Source organism: Hylobates moloch, unplaced genomic scaffold (assembly GCF_009828535.3).
Source record: "Hylobates moloch isolate HMO894 unplaced genomic scaffold, HMol_V3 SCAFFOLD_16, whole genome shotgun sequence".
NCBI lineage: Eukaryota > Metazoa > Chordata > Mammalia > Primates > Hylobatidae > Hylobates > Hylobates moloch.
Window position 1 is genome coordinate 43,322,284 of NW_026652291.1, and position 19,609 is coordinate 43,341,892.

General features: G+C 38.5%; 1 protein-coding gene across 4 annotated transcripts in view; it reads right to left on the reverse strand.

The window, feature by feature from the left end:
* Nucleotides 1-3,753: 3,753 nt before the first annotated feature.
* SYT16 (synaptotagmin 16) overlaps nt 3,754-19,609 on the reverse strand; it is a 322,403-nt gene continuing 306,547 nt past the window's right edge. Inside the window, exons 7-12 of one of the 4 annotated variants that reach the window (XR_009210271.1) lie at nt 19,466-19,542; nt 17,837-17,941; nt 14,765-15,097; nt 13,522-13,645; nt 4,257-4,372; nt 3,754-4,145 (exon numbers count right to left, since the gene is read on the reverse strand). The gene's annotated coding sequence lies outside the window, so the exon portion shown is untranslated. Of the gene's footprint in view, nt 4,146-4,256; nt 4,373-10,357; nt 10,466-13,521; nt 13,646-14,764; nt 15,101-17,836; nt 17,942-19,465; nt 19,543-19,609 lie in introns of those variants that run through there. The other 3 variants (XR_009210273.1, XR_009210272.1, XR_009210274.1) reach the window with 3 other exon arrangements.

Sequence of the window (19,609 nt, forward strand, 5' to 3'; positions counted from 1 at the left end):
AAGGAATTGTTTCCTACCTGATTTGTCTCCCCACCACACGCACAAGATACGCCCCAGGGGTGGGCTAAGGTCAGCCATACTTCCCTTAGGCAATAGTGGCTTTTTGCCAACAATAAATACGCCGTAAAGCAAAATGTACCCTCTCCTTTCCTTCTAAGATCTGGGTCAGGAAAACTTTCCTTCACCTTGCGCATCTTCTCACCTGCAAACACTTTCTGAAAGACATGTTTGATAGCCATCCCAGTTTGGAAAAGAGAAATGCAGGTACTGCATTTGAATTTGGTAAAACAAAACCAAATAATCTGAGTTCTGGGACTGTGCATTATTCACTTATGTATCCCCAGCCCTAGCACAGTGCCTAGCTCATAATAGCTGCTCAATAAATGGTGGTAAATTGCACTTATTTTCAAGTCTTCTAGCACTGAGTTTGTTAAATCTTGGGTGTTACATTGAAACCAGATGATGCATTTGAGCTTATTCATTTTCCATTTATACACAGGCTTATCCTTTAGCCTTTCCCTCACCTTAATTATTTTCTATTTTTCCTTTGCTTGTCCACCCAAAGAGCTCAGTTTCCAGGAAATTTTACAGTAGTAACACTTTGCAAATAGTAGATATGCCGAAAAGAATCTAGTCTTATGCATCACAGGTGAGTGAAAGAAAGGCTCAATGCATTGCAGAGATCAGGTGTTTTGTGTGCAGCAGACACAGGAAAGCAAAATTGAGTATAGCAAGCAAGAACACCCCCCCACACACACAACAAAGCAACTGTTTCTTTCACTTACTAATCCTACTCTTGATTTCTCTGGCCCTGCCCTCTTTTTCCTCTCTTCTTCATTTTTCCTCTTCTACTTTTTTATGTTCTTCTTTACTTGGCCTTTAGGCTAGGCGGACACCCACAAGAAAGATCAACATTACCAAAGGTTCTCTATTTTCTATCTCACCTTCCTTATCATAAGGACGGCTCTTGTCACCAGAGAAAGGATGTCCAGGTTTAAAAAAAAAAAAAAAAAAAAGTTGTAACTGGTCTTCCACCTTTTGCATCTCCTGTAATAAAGCACGCTGGGTAGTCAGCAAAGCAAGCCTGTATTTGGGTCTCCCTACATATCAGTTTGCCATGCTAAAACCCCAATAGCCTATTAGTTCACTCAGACAAGTTTACACAGTTTACATACAAATTTTCTAAATCAAGATAACATTAGTCAACCCCTTATCTATGAGTTGTTTATTGGGAAAAATAATTAAATGCCCTATAAGATATTTTTTAATTACCTGTTTCAAGGCAGACACTTTTTTAAAAAAGCATATTAACAAATATCACTGGGGAGGGATAGCATTAGGAGAAATACCTAATGTAGATGACAGGTTGATGGGTGCAGCAAACCACCATGGCACGTGTATACCTACGTAACAAACCTGCACATTCTGCACATGTATGCTACAACTTAAAAAAAAACACTGGTTTTTAAGACAGTTCCTTCTCGATGTATGAATGTATAGATGAGAAAACTCAGTTGATGTCATCAAATAAAACAGGCTTTTATATCTGTCACTGGTTCATTGCTCAAGAGTTCTTTCTTCAAGATTTATTAAACACAATAAATATTACAATGTCACACTTTTTTGATATTTTTTTCTCTTCCTCTCTTCTCTATGCCAAAGTATATATATTTCAATCCTCAATCAATTTCGATATGTGGCATTTTTGTAAGTCATATCTATTAGCATTGGTGTCTTTTACTTATAGACACGGTCCTAAACCAAGTGAAATGTTCATTTCAGGAAATATTTTAAAGTATTAGAAAGCTAATTCTACCTTCAAAATTGTATGATGGTGTAACTATCCCATCAAATTTGGAGTTTTTCAAATAAGATGTTATTTTTTAAAAGAAGTGTTCTGATAAAGTATTTTATAAGCAGTGAAATAAAATTTTTGAAACTTTGGTACCAAATCTTGCCCTCAAATTAATTTTTAAACATTTAAATCTGTATTTCAAAGCTAGCTTGTCATTTATACTAAGTTGCCTTTAAAAATTAACCTAAATTATAATTTTTTACTTTCTTCTAAAGCATTTCTTCCTAATTTTGATTGAGTAATTAAACATAAGCCTCATAGTCTTATCAATAATACATCTATGTGGTCTTCAACAATGCAGGCTAATTAGGGAACCAATACTCTTTATACCAACGGAATTCATGTTAATCACCCCAGTAATTAGTTAGAGGGACCAAGTATTGAATCAAAACTAAAACCAAATTTCTCTTGAATAGAAGAAAGTCTTCTTGGTTACAAGTTGGCATCCAACTAGGGAAGATACTTTGTTGACAAGTCACCATACATAGATTGTTTTCCAAGGCATATGATTCCTAAAGGTCTGTAGTATCTTCATTTAAAGCAGTGCCCTTGATTACCATTATTATGTATAAAGTGTTCTGAAAGCACATTAGTAAGCAAATCATTCCAAACCCCTTTAACAATGTTCTTCTATGTCCTATGCAATCCTTACTTTAGATTCTTATCTTCATTATCATAGTCTTCCTAACACTCATCTTTGAGTCTTTGGTATTTTCTTAAATACACCTTTGGCACCTAGTTTTTCCAATCTGTTTTATCAGTTAATGACAATTCTTTAAATGATATGCTCCATAGGACAAAACTTCAGACACTGAAATCAGACATCTCACTCAAACCTGAAAGAACAGTATGAACCACTTCAAACAATTTCATGAATCTATCCAACTTGTTAAATAATTATCTGTAAAACTGCAAAACATAGGGACTTATCTAAACTTCACTACCAAAGGCATTCTGAAACAATTTCTCAAATAGTGAATGATCAACTATTATACAAAAATCAGTGCAAAGTTTCATCCAGGCAGCCTTAAATGTACTCTTAGCTAGATGAAGAAATAACATCATGTGGAATTTGTTGTTCTCATTAATTTTTGCAGATAAGGTTTCTAAAAAGTATCAACTCATTAAAAACAAATTTTAACCTGCCTACCCTTTTCCTGAGCTTCACAGCCTATAAAAAAAAAATAAATAAAATGTAAACTGCTAACTAAAGGCCCACCACAAATTTTAACCAACCTGTAGAACTTATAGATAAGCCCATCTGCAAGGCTATTTTGTTAAATTTCACTTTTAAAGAGAAAAGTCTAAGCCCTCCCCACAAAATAGCAAAATGGATCAGCTTGGAGTAATCTGGTTGTTACATTCAGCAGTTTAGTGGCAGTGTCTTTGCCCCATCTGGAATTGCTACTAATGGTAAAAGGAGAATGGTGTCAGACAATTATTTGGCACAATGCTTGACAAGTCAAAGCACTTAAAGAACCAGCCCTTCCTCATATCATTTACAGAAAATTAAATGTGTTCCACCCTTCATCCTCAGGGACATGGCATTATCAATTTAATCTGTTACTTTCATTACTTTCCAGTAAGAGTGGCAGAATTTGGAAATCGGGCATAAAAGAAAATTTTTCATCTGTATAATTGTTTAATGTAGGCCCCTTCCTACAAATCTTATGTTTAAAAAAAATCTTTGCTTCTAAAGCGCTAAAAGACCGCTTTATCATATGTGAACATATTTTCTATTCAATTTGATGATCCTAAGGACTGCTGAGTAATAACCATTGCTCTCTCCAATCAGTTCAGCATGCATCTCATCTTTGATATCAAGTGCACTGGTAATGAGTGCCTTATATTAACATCTTCACTATAAACAGTTCAAGCATTTAGAAACAAAGTATCAATGGACTTAACAGTTACTTTAATTCATTTTATAAATAAGCAACTGAGAATTTTGCTCCAAGTGGCTGCTAGTGTAGCCCATTTCATAAATGGCATTATCCGAAGCATAAGGCACAATATGATACGAATGCAGCTCTTCATAATAGAGAGACTGAGAACAGCATTCCTGTACCATAAACTTCAGCCGTTTTCTTGTATCAGAATATGCAGTCTTATAACAGGGAGCTTCTTTAAAGTATTCATAGCTCTCTTTCTCCGTCTCTAGATGTATCTTCCTCAGCAAATTGTTAATTAACACAGACCTTCTTAAGTAGGTTTCTGGGTCTTCAAGAAACCTGAGCTTCTCCAGAGAAAGTTTCAGAATGCAAGTTCTGTCCTCAGGTAATATCAGGTGCTGGAAAGCAAACATGATCATTAAATCTATATTTAGAAAAACAAAAACTACAGCTTTTTACTGTTGACAACAGTCATAAAAATGAAACAATAATAATAAGTAAACCCTTACTTTTGGAAAATACCCATGGTAATCTTGATGTAAATCTTCTTCTTCTGCATATTTTCTCTTAAAGTAGGCTACTTTCGACGTTGTTAATGTGTATGTTAATACTTTTGTTGGATAAGCTAAACAAATAAAATAATTGGGGAAAGGTCAGATTTTATTGTGGCAAATAGTATCTTATAATATAAATTTTATCTATAAAAATAAACCGGTGATCCCAGAAATTGGTATTCTCCCTTCAACGTGGTGAAGCAGTGACAACTGCCCTGGATTGAAAAGCCTGCAGGCAGGAAAATACCACCATTCACACCCAAAACAGACGTTCTAGATAGAATACTCACATTCATTTCCTTATGCAGCCCCTCAGAAATCAAATACCAATATACTATTTTATTTCATGCCATTTAATGTCAAAACACACCCAAATTTGAAATGGAATTTAATGGGAGGAGAAAAGAAGTTTTTCACCATTCTTTTAGTTAAACTGCCTAATACAGAGAGGACATTTAGCGTTACCAGGTTAATCAAATTGGCATAAAATAGTTGGCAGCCCAACTACACTTTAAAGAAATAATGGTGTATCTATAGACAAAACACTCTATGATATGATTATGGTGTAGCCATCGTCCTAACACATGGTTTAACGGTGTTCTAAATAAATGAAAGATTTAGGTAACGTTCTGACTTGCAAACTTGACCTTGTCATAATACTGAAAGTGAAGACCTTTGTTTTCTCCTTTAAAATACGATTGCTACTGAGGTTCTGAATTGTTTAAGGAAGGACGGAGTTCCAAAAGCCAATTTTCAGTAATCGTTTAGTTTAACGATAGTGCTTAGGGGAGTTCCCAGAGTGTACTCTAGGTGGCACTCATATCACAAAAAGGAGGCAGGATCAACTTTAAAAGCTAAAGACAAGCAGCTTCCTGGAGAAAGCACTGAATGAATTTAGAAAACAAATTGAGTCCAGTTCAATTCTCATCCAACCTCAGGGGACCAGGCCAGAAAGAAACTTCATATTTAAGCATCATTTATTTTACCCTTAATACACATCCTCGAATATTTCTATGTGTTGAAACCATTTAGTTCACAAAACAATGAATAATGTATGTTAGTTAAATAAATCTACAGCAAGACATTTGATGGTTTTCCACTAAAATCTTAAATTTTTCTAAGCTTATCTATTTAAAATGTGTTCAAGAATTTGCTTTTTCTAGTTTGTCCTCCAACTCAGTGGCATCTAAGCTACAAAAGCTTCCCGCAACTTTTTGTAGCTAAATGATTTTCCTCAGTCAGTAAGAAAAGCTACAAAATCATTCCCAAGCATTCTAATTTTTCACTGGCATCACTGTGGATTATTAACCCAAGAGAGCCTTAAGTTATAGTTGTTATGTTTTGTTAAGGGAATGAAGAATTTTTAAACACTGGTGTATCTGATCTTAAAAGAAATGCGTATGTCATGATAATTCACAACTGAACTGAAGCAAAGACAATAGTTGCTACTACACCTACACAGTCCCTGAATTCAGTAAGCAAACTCAGCTTACATAGAGTTTTCACTGATTTCAAAAGTTTGGGAAAGAAGAACAAAACTGATTGTATAGAGAACAAAGAAAGCATCACTGAAACCAGGTTTCTCAGGGGCTGTTTTTTAGTAAACTGCATTTTCTTTGGTATATTTTTTAAGGATTTAATCAAATAATTTGGTGAAGCTTTGGGTTATCCTGTGTGACAATTACTTGTACTCCTTTTTTTTAAAATTATTATACTTTAGGTTTTAGGGTACATGTGCACGATGTGCAGGTTTGTTACATATGTATCCATGTGCCGTGTTGTTTTGCTGCACCCATTAACTCGTCATTTAGCATTAGGTATATCTCCTAATGCTGTCCCTCCCCCCTCGGACTTGTACTTCTTTTTAAACTGTTTAACTAATTCATGTAATGGTAGTTTTCAAATGTTAGTGAGCATCAGAATTATCTGGAGGGTATGTTAAACCCAATTGCTGGGTCCCACCCCCAGAGTTTCTAATTCAGTAGATCTGGGCTAGGAGCAGTGAATTTGCATTTCTAACAAATTTCCAGGTGATGCTGATGCTGCCAGTCTGGGGATTGCATTTTGAGAGCCTCCAGGTTGCAGCATTCAGCAGGTGTAGTAGTAGCACTATGGCAACAAGTTAAGAGCAGAACATTCAGTCAATCAGCTGATTGCCATAGCAATAGAATGCCAGGCAATTGGCTTGATTGATTGTTGTTGTTGTTGCTATTGCTTCCCTACACTGGCTTAGATGCTTTAGCCTCATGAACAAAGCCAGACTGCATTTTAACTAAATAGTGAAGAATGAAGTCACTTTTCTTGGGTTCACATTGAGAAGCATCAATGGCTATTATTAGCATTATAGCTGGGCAGGTCTCTAATTTTTTTAACAAGCTCTAATGAATTACTATAGTGTAGGTGACGGTGAGGAAAGACTAGAAAATGAGATGAGTAACTTCATCATGAGCAAATATGACTTTCTTTTATGTATCTTTTTAAAATGTCTGCTCATTTTATCTTCCAATGTAATGCAATATCTACAGCATTTATGACCAATTAAGAATCTTTTAATGAGTGATACAAGGGAAGGCAGGTGGCAGATTAGAGAACCAAATAAACTTATAGTTCTGGCTCCCAAGTGCACCTCCAGGAAAGATATTTAACAGATCAAGACCAAAAAAATCATATCAAATGATTCCAAGGTTCATAAAGATTGTCTGGCTATCATCAACAAATTAGCCTAATATACTGAATGTATCAGATCCTGAAAGTACAGAGAAAATTCTCAGGAGTTCTAGATTTGAGTCTCGGCTCCTCCATGGGCAACACACTGAGCCATTTAGTTTATTCCTCTTAAAAAAATACCCCCATGGGTTGTTAAAATGCCGAAAAGCCTTCACAGCTGGTATCAGTTTGACAATTACCTCTTTGCAAGATGTTTAGCTATTTTAAATGTTTTCAGTATCAATTTTGGAGGATGGTTCTAGCCACTTTTAGGTTAAAATATATAGCAAACATAAGTTCCTACGTCTGTTTGCTTGGCTGGATTAGAACTCAAAACATTCAGAGCTGATAACTATGTATCCGTCACCTGATTCAGCCTCCTCAGTGTCCAGATGAGAAAACTACAGCCCAGATGAGTTCAATAATTTACATTCTGGTATGTGGCTAAGAGTTTGGGTTTTGAAGTCAGATGGAAGTGGTCTGAATTCCAGCTCTGCTGCTTCTTATTTGTGTGACTTGGAGCAAATTACATAAACTCTCTAGAAACCTCATTTGTAAAGTAAGGATAGAAATAACACTGGCTCATAAGATCATTGAAATAATTCATAGAAAGTGACTGGCACTGTGCCTAGCATATAGTAAACACTCAATCAAATTGTAGACCTTATTTGTGCCATTAGTCACAAATCTATCACATAGAAGCAAAGCCCAGCCTGGCCTCCTAGCTCTGACTCAAAGACTCCACTACCCTGCCTCCCAAAGATACTAGATTGTAATCAGACAGTTAAAAAAACTGCAAGAAGATATTGCAAATGATCAAGTTGAAAAAAAGTAGTAGATTCTATAACAACTCCAGATATTTCTGGTGTGTTGCCACTGGTCATGCATTTTGGGTGAAGGAGGTGTAAACTATTTTTGAAACATACAGGTAATCATCTGGATAATTAATTAAAGCTGATCTGACTCTCCAAACAAGTTTGGTTGTTATGATGCAGTAAACATGTGTAAATCTGTTATGGTTCTCCTGCAACTAAAAGGCCAAACTCAACCCAGCCTATTATTCAAATAAAGATGACGAAATAGACAAGAAAAAAATGAAATGACTTTATGTCTTCATATTCTGAGCGTTCTGAGCTCTGAGAACAGTATGTAAATTACAAAACTGAATTAGGCTGAGCCTAAATTTATCTCTGAAAGTGAAATGGCTAATGCTGGCTTGAATATTCAAGCTGTTTCTAATGCTATATCCTCTGGGCCCATAAAATATCTACACCAGGCTCAGTGTATTTGGTAGTATAAAACATCAATAACCAACAAATTAAAAGTTACGGAACACAGTGACCATCCCTGTCATTAGAGTTCTAGCAATACAATTTATATATAATTCTTTAAATAAATGTTTAAAATGTGATTACAAATGATTGCTCAAATGCTCTTCCTGATTGCTCTGCTTCTGCCTCCAGAAGACTAAAATCCTATTATGGTGCAAGTGATTTCATTTGGTACATGGCCTGGGGACAGTACATTAAAGAAACATCATCAGCAAATTAATTTACAAACACTTTGAGATAACAGACCACAGTAAAAAGAACAACTCCTGTCAAAGTAATCCATTCTTTGTCCAAGACTCAAAAGCTGGAGACATGGTGAAGAAGTGATGAGTTCAATATATCTGAATTTTAGTTTGGTTTTCATTTTTCCCCCCCAACAACATTTAAATCAAAACATTCCAAAAACAGAGTTGAAACCATCCTATTAGATGTGTGCATCCTACCCACAGACAGAAGGGGTGGAGGCTGATCAATGAGGAGAAAGAAGGTGGGTTCCATCTCAGATCAACAACTGACTTGTGTTATAGATAAATCAGGCACCTCAGCTTCACAAAGTCTTACTGATTTTTCTTTGTAACATGTTAGCCTGGCATGAGCCTTTAAAAGTGCAATTGTCCCTATCTAGCTAAATAATGCTTTGCTGGTGACAAAGCTACTGGAGGTATTTCCTTAAGGGCCATGACTATAGTTGATTAGAAAGAGTTACCCCAACTGTCCCTGCTAACCACATTCTGCAGTCACGCTGCATGGCTTAAAATACTTCAGCGTAACCTTCTAGTTGTGTCCAACGGCACTAGTTCAAATACCAGCTCTACAGTTTATTTGCTTACTGACTTTAGCCAAGATATTTAACCTCAAAGAGCCTAACTTTTCTTTATCTGTTAAACGGGGGGAAAATACCAAACTCATTGAGCTTTACTGGAATTAGAAGAGATGATGTTTAAAAAGATGATGTTTACTCAGTGCCTGTCACATGTGTTCATATTTCCTGCTCAATAAATGTTACATATTATTATTTCAGTGACTTCATTTTGAAATCATAAGTACATATCCTGCTCAGCAGCATTATATTATACCTAGGACAATGGTCCTCTCTTTAGTGCTAAGCATGGGCTGCGTGAAGCATTCATGAGTGTATTCAAGAAGGTAGATGGGTGCAAAGTTCAAGGCTATGATGCTGTGCCTTCTGGAGACCTTTGGCTCTGTTGATGTCTAACAATATTCCATCAGCCATCTTTCTTCTCTCTCATAACCCCCTTGCCTAGCACCTTTCTGGATAATATCCTTTATGGTAGCAGAACTCAGTGCCAGGTTTTATCTCCAAATCAATGGAGCAATCTCTGTCTTCAGATTTATCCATCCCAAGCACAATATTGACTTTACTGGCAATTTAGAATTACCAACAAGTTCCAGCTCCTAGCAGACTTTCTTAGGAACTTCCAGGAATACTGAGAGCCAATGACTTAGAAGAGTTTCTCAAGATACCAGCAGCATTGTCTGGTACTAGATTGCATCCATGTCCCTTGGGATAACCCCAAGCACAGGCATGGAATAGTAAAGAAAACCCTACCAGTTCCACAAGCCTATCCTACTCCAATGGTAATTTGGTCATTGGTCTCTGAACCAAACAGAACACCATTAGGTTTCCTTAGATGCTGCACTAAAGTCAATTGCTTCCGTGATCTGGCCCTGCTAATGATAGAGGCGAAGTGCAGGAGGCTTCTTGGGTAAACTTTGTGATTTTCCACCCCCTAGAAGTGCATTCCTGATTTTGAGGAATGATGCTTCCTTTTATCCCCATCTTTTACCTTGGAAAGCAGAAATGAATTAGAAAGAAAATTGCTTTTTTGGAACCACATTGCAGTATATGGGTTCCAAGAAATCCATACCTAGATATATGCTGGAGAGATACTACAACTTCCCTCCATACCCAGGACTGGTACTCAAAGAAAAGAGTTTCAATCCCTAACCTATGGATAACAGTAGCCTTTCTAAAAGTACCTGATCTATATCACTCACATTGTCTTCCACTTTGATATCACCACCACCACCACTCCACGCTTGAGTATATTAACAAAAACATCTATCCAGGCCAATGTTGCTTCTGCTATCCTAGAAGGGTTGTAAAAAAACATAAGATTGAGCTAATCATTAATTTTACTCACTTTAAAACACATGAGGATTCGCCTGGAGTTGGATGACTCTCTGCCCTCACTCATATGGTACCTGATTTGTGTTTCACCTGGGTTTGCTCTAGTGGTGAAATAATTTTCATTCACAGTGTACCTTTTCGCTAAAGAGCTATAGGTGCTTCCATGGAGTAGCACACAGCTATACTATACAGCCATAAAAAAGCATGAAATCATGTCCTTTGCATCAACATAGATGGAGCTGGAAGCCATTATCCTAAGAGAACTAACACATGAACAGAAAACCAAATACTTCATCTTCTCATTTATAAGTGGGAGCTACATTGAGTACACACGAACACGAAGAACAGACACAGGGGCCTACTTGAGGGAGGAGGGTGAGGATACAAAAACTACCTCTCAGGTACTACGCTTATTACCAGGGTGGTGAAATAATCTGTAGACCAAACCCAGTGACACACAATTCACCCATATAACAATCCTCCACATGTACCCGTGAACATAAAAGTTTTTCTGAAAGAGCTATAGGTGCTTCATTAAATTGTGGTACGTTCATGCTCAAGCAATCTACTTAAGCTTGTAGTCTTACACCCCACATTAGACAGACAGAAAATGAGCCATGAAGCAGTAAAATGAGCAGCACATGGAGGCAGAATTGAGGTTCTAGGCTCTTGAGTCTTGACTCTCTTTACAATATTCCCAACTTTTCTTCATGTTCCTTACTCATGCTCCCTTTTCCTAAGCACTTTGAAAACAATATGTACTCTGAAACACACACGCAGAGTAGACTTCCCAGCCTCAAATTTGTTCCTCCTGTCCTTCTAAGCACCACTGATATTTAGATAACTCTTATGTTTCTACCAAGAAGCCTTTTTGCTGCACTTTACTTTCTGTCGTTCTTTTGTTTTCTAAATATAAGGCTATATTACAATATTAAGCACAACATTGGTTAGCTCTTAGTGCTTTTCAGTAATATCCTTCTGCCACCCCTTTCCCCCAGCTGAGAATTATTGCAGTGAATTGGACGGCTCTGTTAATCAGCCCATTTGTATATATTTAATTAGGAAAAAAGAAAATATAAAAAATGGTGTCAGATTACAAAGGGTAAACATTAATGTATTAACACTATTTAGATAAACAACTTAAAAAGAAAAAGGAAAAAAGAATCAACAAGGATTGGCCTCTCCCAAAACTCGAAGGTATCCTTCCTTCGTTTTAGTGCTGAATGGTTTTGGTCAATGTACTCCTACCTCTGCTTCAGAGTTAGCAGTTGAGCCTTTTCTAGGTTTCTGAGGCATATTGCTTTGACAAATAGAGCAATCTGAATTGATTATTCCTTGTCTTTAGAGTTACTGTTGGATGCCAGCTGACATGAGTCATCAGTAGAGAGCCCAGGTATGGAGGTAAGGGCCTCAACCTCTTGATAAAAGTTTTCAACATCTCTCTGTGCATCAAGGCGTCTTCTAAATTCCATGAAGTTTACATGACATAAAATTGAACATAGAATTTTCACACATACCTAAAAACTTCCAACTAGAGTATATGAGTAAAAAAGACTGAAATTAGAATTTGGTTTAGTTTTAACCTGCTTGATCTCAGCTTTAGCCAAATCCTATACTCCTAAGTGCATGCCTTCTTTATAACCCATTACATATACAAGTGCAGCTGGTGTCCAAATTGACGAGGGTGACTAGATCCTTAAATAAAAATTGGTGGAATTTTTTCCACACTCTAACTTTGGACCCACCAATGTCTCCAGGATTAAATGTGGATATTATAATGATACCATTTGATTTATTTTTATTTATTTAAATAAATAAATAAAGCCAAATACCATAAAATTTTCTAATGAATGACTTTTCAAACAGATCCGTTTGTCCCAAGTTGCACAGGATATAGTCTGCATATTACACATTTATGATAGAATCAAAATTAAAATTTAAGAACCTCTTTCACTGGCCTTTTTGATTGTGGCAGTGGTCTCAACGAAAGGGCAGACTGATTCATGTAAATCAAAGGGCACTGAATGAGCTTCAACTTTTATGCACATGACAAGAGATAGGCTGTGGTATAAATTACTAATCACACAACTAATTCATCTACATGAACCAATAATTGTGGCTGCTTTGCTCAAACTTTCTTCAGATTGATAGCATGAATGGAACTCTGTATACATCTCATGGCAGATGACGGTAAATATTATTGATCTCCTTGGGTTGTTTCTCACCATAAAATACAGTCAGTATGATAAATGAAGGAAGAAGGGTGGATGGTGCTAAGGGCTAACAAAACCAACATTTTTGACAGTTCAAATGCTAATCTTTAATGCTTAAAATTATTAAACTATAGATATTTAAATAAGTGACTATAGAGATCAATAATCTTAAAGTCTCACGGTATTCATAAATCTGTACCACTAGACCAGAATAAATTTTCAAATAGGTTTCTGAATAAAAATTGTCAATTATTTATTTTTATAAAGGGAGGAAAGAAATGGGATGAAATGCAGCATGGTATATTCTTATAAATTTGATTGTAATTTGCTAGGCTGGTTACCTATAGGAAGGACACAGTATATGTGAAAGTTACAAATGCTGGAGGGTTGAACACTCATTTAAGATGTATTCAGTCTTGAAAATTGAGTTTAAAATGTTGAAGCCTCATAAGTTTCTATCATCATGACCTTATGCAAATTAAATTTGAAACATCACAATAATCTCTTTCTGCAACTTGGAGAGTTCTCCTCACTTCCTTCATTCAGACATGCACTCGTGTGCTCAGTAGGCTTCCGCTTGGCATGTTCCCGGAGCCAGGCTACCTAATTTGGCCCACCCTATTCACATGGGTCTTAGAGAGCAAAATCTGCCAGCCCACAAATGTCCTTTTTACAGAAAACCTCTATTGACTTCTACCCAGCAACCATCTATATAAACAACCCCTTATATTGATCTTGTAAGTTATGGTAATGTTACATTAGCATTCATTTCTCTGGATACATATTTAAACAGTAATTTCTGTTAAGCTAGCAATTACCTGGTAATGCTGAATCAATCCGAAAAGTGTATTTCTAGAACAGCTTCAGAAAATCTGGTAAGAGTTCCCCTTTGCACAGCGAGCATTTCTCACAGCCTCAGGGTCATGAATGGTTACCTGAGATCTTGAAACAAGGAGACAGACACAAATAACATCGGGCGAGTCAGGACTGCACTGACATGAACTGGTTCTCAAGTCAGGAGAAAGCCTGCAGCAGGAGGATACTATCTAAGATATTTGAGATGGGGTTGGTCTGGGCTAGATAGATAGATAAACCTTCAAACACACACAATCACTTCAGTGTTCTCCAGATTTAAGTTTAAACATGAGGAATCTTAACTACCCTAAGAAATTTGGAAATAACTGAATAACTCATCTTACCAGTTATTTACTTGGGAGATTATTTTTGGAAGATTATCAGTAGGCTGATTTAAAAAAAAAAATCAGAGTCATTCTTAAGTTTTAATGCCAGATTTTATATAATTTCAGGAAGTATTTCCTCTAAAGTAACAAACCAGCAGTTAAAACACGAACCCAGTCTTTCTTTGGAATGCACATTCTTTCTCACGAGATTTGAAATCGCCAAATGCTACTTTTTCTTTGAAGACAGCATTTCTTTAAAGGGCCATGTTTAACTGCACCTTTTCTACATGGATGTATGCTTACGGATCTCATCATCTTCTAAATTTAGAGAGATGCGCTTTCCAAAGGAAGATAGGCAGCCAATAAGGAGGATCCCATCAAAAGAGAGGTGAGTTACTATGGTTACTTTTCAGGAGGTTGAGTAACAGTGAAAGGCTGCTCTTGGCCAAATGGACGCTTTCCAGAGGAGGACCTAAAAAGAATGTTGCTATCCATACGTGTTGATTCAATTAGTCAAGACTACACTATGTCGTTTGAGCTTTAACCACAGGGTTTCTATGGGCGCTTGCTGCTTCCAGTCTAGCCGCACATAGGCAGCGAAGTCAGCGGAAAAACAAGGACTGAAAACTTCCGAACGCTAATCTAATAGCGAAGAGCAGGGGAATCTTCACCCAAGAACCAAGCCCAAGATTTACATTTAAAAAATCAAATCAGGTCATTTGGGACCAGCAGCTGGCCACTCTTCAATGGCTGGGGGCGGGGTGGGATCCCGGAACACGTCCCTATCCTCCCCCTCAAGGAAAGGACTCTCTTCTGAGCTCGGAGGAAGGCACCTGGCTGGAATGAATCCAGACATACCTTGCGAGCTGGGTCCACTCACCAAATCGGCGCATGCACCTGTTAGGTAGAAGCGCGGGGTTCGGTGCTCACTCCTGCTTTTGCGGCTGTCACTCTTCAGTCGGGCGCTGACAGCGGCAGTAGCGGCAACTGCAGCTCGGCGGGCAGCCCTGGCTCCTGCAGGTCCGTCCCTCCAGTCTCTGAAGCGCCTCTCACTCCGGGTTCGCAGCGCTAGGCGGGCGCGCAGCTGTTCTCAGCTCGCATTGGACCGCAGGGAGCAGATGTTACCCGGTTGCTAGGAGCGTTGCTAGGAGGCGATGACGCCCCTCCACAGCTCGGGAGCAACTTTCCTGTAGGTCGAGTGCGCCGGCGGGGGCTGCTGGGAACAAGGTTGAGAGCTGGAACGCCGAGGCGCAGTGAACAAAGAGCCCCGACAGAGGGGTCCCGACTGCGCTCGCCTAAGTTGGGGCCGGCAGAGTGGGCTGGGAGGCTGGGGCCGGGCGAGAGCCGCGGGCCCGGGTAGGTGAGCGGCCCCGCGCCTCCCCGGGCAGGTCACTCGCTGCAGGCCTTGGCTCGGTGTCCCCTGCGGAGGTCGGGTTTGGCGGGAGGGGTGGGGCGGCACTTTAAGCGGCTGAGGAAGCAGCGGGGTTTGACTCAGTGTTTTATTTTTTTTTTAAGACCCTGACCCTTTCTCTGGGATACTCTTCGCCTTGGAGTAGGATCCTGAGAAGAGAGAACCGGATGAGTTCGTGGGTGTGACCCGGGGTGAGGCGTTTGGGGATGAGCAGTACGGGATCTTCTGCCTTCTGGGACTCTCCTCCCTCGTGTGTTCGTGTTTGTGTCTGCAGGTTTGAGCACTTGATAGATTCTGAGGAGGGATATATTAACTAATCCATAAAAATCAGCCCAGAGTCTAATTCCTTTTGGCGTTGTCTGTGGCTGCCTACTGGCAGGGTGCCTCAGATTTAAAAAAAAAAAAAAGTTCTTGTGGTCTACAACACGTCCTTCACACAATTAGAAAGTCTTCATTTTGGTCCAACAGCTAATTAAAACCGCAGGCCAACAAACTTCTTTAACATGAAAATGCACAAAAGCAAAGGTATTTTTCACAAAGGAGACTAGAGGTGTGCATGTTTTAGCCTTTAGTATACTTTAGTGTACATGTACACATTAGTATAAATTTACCCAAATGATTGCATAATTTCCCATATCTCAAGCTATGTTTTTATGTTTTACATTGCTTTTGTTGTTGTTGTTAAATAGGGCTGTTTTCTTGGGGATGGGGGATGATTAGAGCATCAAAGTGGGCAATTTGGGTAGCCAGTAAGCCAAATTAAAGAAGGGAAGATGAAAAATCTACTAGAGAAATGTTACCCAAAGCTATCTTTGGAGAGAGAATCGCACTGAAGAAGAGACCCATCACTTCCCTGGTTCCCTGTAGAGTCACACCAGGGCCTGGAAGGAAGACAGCACTACTGGGAATCAATTAGAAAGGAAAGTTGCTGTCTTTGGAGCCAGGGCAGGGCTGCTGTGCAGTGTTACGTTGATTCCTGTGGTGGCTAGCACTCTGTGAGGCGGAAGGGGCTACACCAGCGACCCCACCACTCTCAGGGCCCCCTGCTTGCTCTCTCAGCACCTACTGAATGCCTATGGCAAAGCTAACAGTTTGTTAGCCCTAAGATTGAAAAAGCCGGTAACCTAAAACCGAACTGTCTAAAGAAGTAATAATAAGCCACAGTGGGTTGAAGATCTGATGATAAAGTTTCAGCTATCGGGTATGACAGGGGGCTTTGAGATGGGTACACTTCAAATCCAGGAGATGGTCCTAGCCAGAAGCACACCACTGCTACTTCCTTCTTAGTTGGAATAAGGGCAAGTTGCAGCTTATATCTCAATGAGCCTTGTCTTCTTGTCCAGCTCATCTCAAAACACTGTCCTCCTTGCTCTTTAAGGTCCAGTCACGCTGGACTTTTTTCAGTTTCCTTGAAGAGGGAAGGGTCTCACTTGCCTAAGGTATTTTGTACATGCTGTTTCTTCTATCTTAATGTGCCTCCCTTTTACCTGGCTTACTCCTACTCAGCTTTCACATCTCAGCTTAAATACCACTTCCTCATAGCAGCTTCCCCTGACAGCTTCCCACCGACTACATTAGCCCCCTAATTACATTCCCAATTCACCCTACCAATCCTGTTTCACAATATCCATCACGCCAGATTTTAAGCTAGTTCACCTGGTTAACACCGTGTCCCCACTGTCTAGCACACAGTGCCTGGTACATCAAAGGTAACCAAGAACGCATGGGAATAGATGAATCCACCCTGACTGGTTTGAGGTCCCTGTTTTCACCTTAGCTACGTAGCTATCAGTTCATGAACTTACACTAACCGTGAAGGCAGCCACTAGTTGCTGTCTTTACAGTTACTCAAGCAGAAGAGGGGAGCTGGGGGAAAGCCTATTATACAGAAAATAGTTTTCTTCCCTTAATGAGAATTGTGTTTATAAAGCGACTTTTTTTTTTCCTTTTCAAAACATCTTATAAAGGTCACTACCTGCATTTTAATAGCACTGGGAAATACTCACCTAAAGTCATTTATATCTTTTCCTAATTCTCGTCTTTCCACACCCTCTAAAGTGGTTGTGAGTCCTCCGAGATGAACGGTTTCATTTTTCGTTAAAATACTCCTCTACCTCAGGTAAAAGCAGCCTCCATAATCACACGCTATATCTTATGGAGAAAAAAATGTATTTGGGAGCAGCTAGGTAATTTGACCAGTATGGACGGTATGTCTAGTGTTAGACTTTATCTGAATAGTCTAGGAAATCTTTCCTATTGTCAGTTTAACTCAACAAATAATTGCCAAATCCCCTCCTCCTCTGGGACTACCTCAAGATATAACAGATGTTGGAAGACACGAAAGAAAGATCAAGGTAATCCAAGATCACAGGATTCCTTGATGGCATAACTGGAATTAGAAAACAGGTATGATTTTAATCTTGACTGTGTTATGTCTGCATACATAATTTGATAAATTCTGCAATTCTCCTTGTAAGATTAGAATCTTTCACTAAGCAATTTTGGATTTTAAAATACACAGTAAAATTCCATACTACCTACCTTAGAATTTATCCAAATTCTAATCTTCTCACCACTCAATCTTGTCCCTCCTCGAGATGACCATAGATATAATGCCAATCCTGTCTCCTACTTCTTATCTGTTTGCTGAAAAGAATCAGATGTTTTATTATGTAGTGGAATGCACATTAAAATTTATCAGCACTGTGAAATGTCACCCAAACTTCCCCTTGAGCCATATTTCTGAATCTTTCTGGAGCAACTCCAGAGAAACTGTAAGGAGACTATGAAGCTTACAATACATACCATGTGATTTGACTTATTTGACTTATCAATAAAATGCTACACAGGATTTTTTAATTACTACAAAAGACAAAAAAAAAAAAAAAAGAACCAAAGAACCAGAGTCATAGATGGCCGTCTCAATTATTTTAACATTTCAGCATGGGTAAGCCTGTGTCGAAGCAATGTCACAAGATAGCAATCATTTGCCAAGTTTAAGCTCTCCAGATGACATACTCTAAGATTCATATGTGGAAAAATGTTTCCTCTGCATTATGCTTCTTTTGCTCATATATTTGCTTTAATGTTTTCAGTATGCCATATATGTATGTACCTACTAGCGCACATACACACGTAGAAGTGGTCAACCTTGCTCAGCCTACTAGCTCAAAACTCTTTGCCCTGTGGCTTTGGAAATGTAAACTCAAATGGTCTTTATCTGCAACAATGCTCCTTCACAGTGTTGAAATGGTCTAAGTCTAAGGTGACTATGGATGTACAAGTAGAAGTAGAACCCTTAATCAGCCCATAGTGTTCTAGCGCTGTCATGGGTTAGAAAGAACTTAAGCAACCAATAAGCTTGCCATTGGCAAGCTTCTCATAATCACCAGTACCACAACATTTCAAATAATTTTTTAAAAAAAGTAAGTATGCCGTAACTTAACTGACTTAACAAGAGTCTTACCAATACTGTTTCATTTTCTCAGGCATATAAATAAACTACAATTCCCAGCCTTCTTAAATATAGGTGGACCCATTAGACTAGTTCTGGCCAATGGAGTTTGGGCAGAAGTGAAGAGCAGCACCTCTAAGCCTGTCCCCTAAAACACATCATTTCACCCTCATGGCTTTTCTTCCTCCATTTGCATGGCAATACATTCCTTCAAAGTCCACAAGGACTCTGAATGACCAAATCACAAAAGGAGCCTCAATCCCTGAGATACTGCTAGAAGAAAACTGAATGGCCAAAAACATCCCAGATTAGGGAGAAATAAACCTTTCTTATGTGAGTCAACCGACATTTTGGGTTATTACAACAGGTAACATTACCTCAACTAATACAGAATTGTAAAATTGTTTTAAAATTGTCACTGAAACATCTATAGAATTGTATTTCTCTATGCTTTTCTGTTTGGGGGAAGTCAGCCATGTTTTGAGTGCTATGTAGGTGTCTGAATAAAATAACTCAGCTCCCTCTACTTCTAGCTTGTTGCATCTGAGCCTTGCAAACTTCTGAGAACCGGGTATTCATAGAGGGGAAAGTGTTCTGGACAAGAGCTTCTCTAATGAGGAATTACATACACTTTTGTACATGAACACCTACACTTTGCATTTTGCCTTCTCAGAATCCCCTTTAGATGCAATTTAATTAATTCAGGTGATCCTTACCTGATGCTCTTCAAGTCAGCATTTGAACTGATATATGTTGATTTGCATATGTGTTCACCATAAAAGCCTACAGCACCCTGAAACCAAATAAACTGTATGGATCATACATGTAATGCTTGTAGTTCTAAAATATATGTCTGCAGT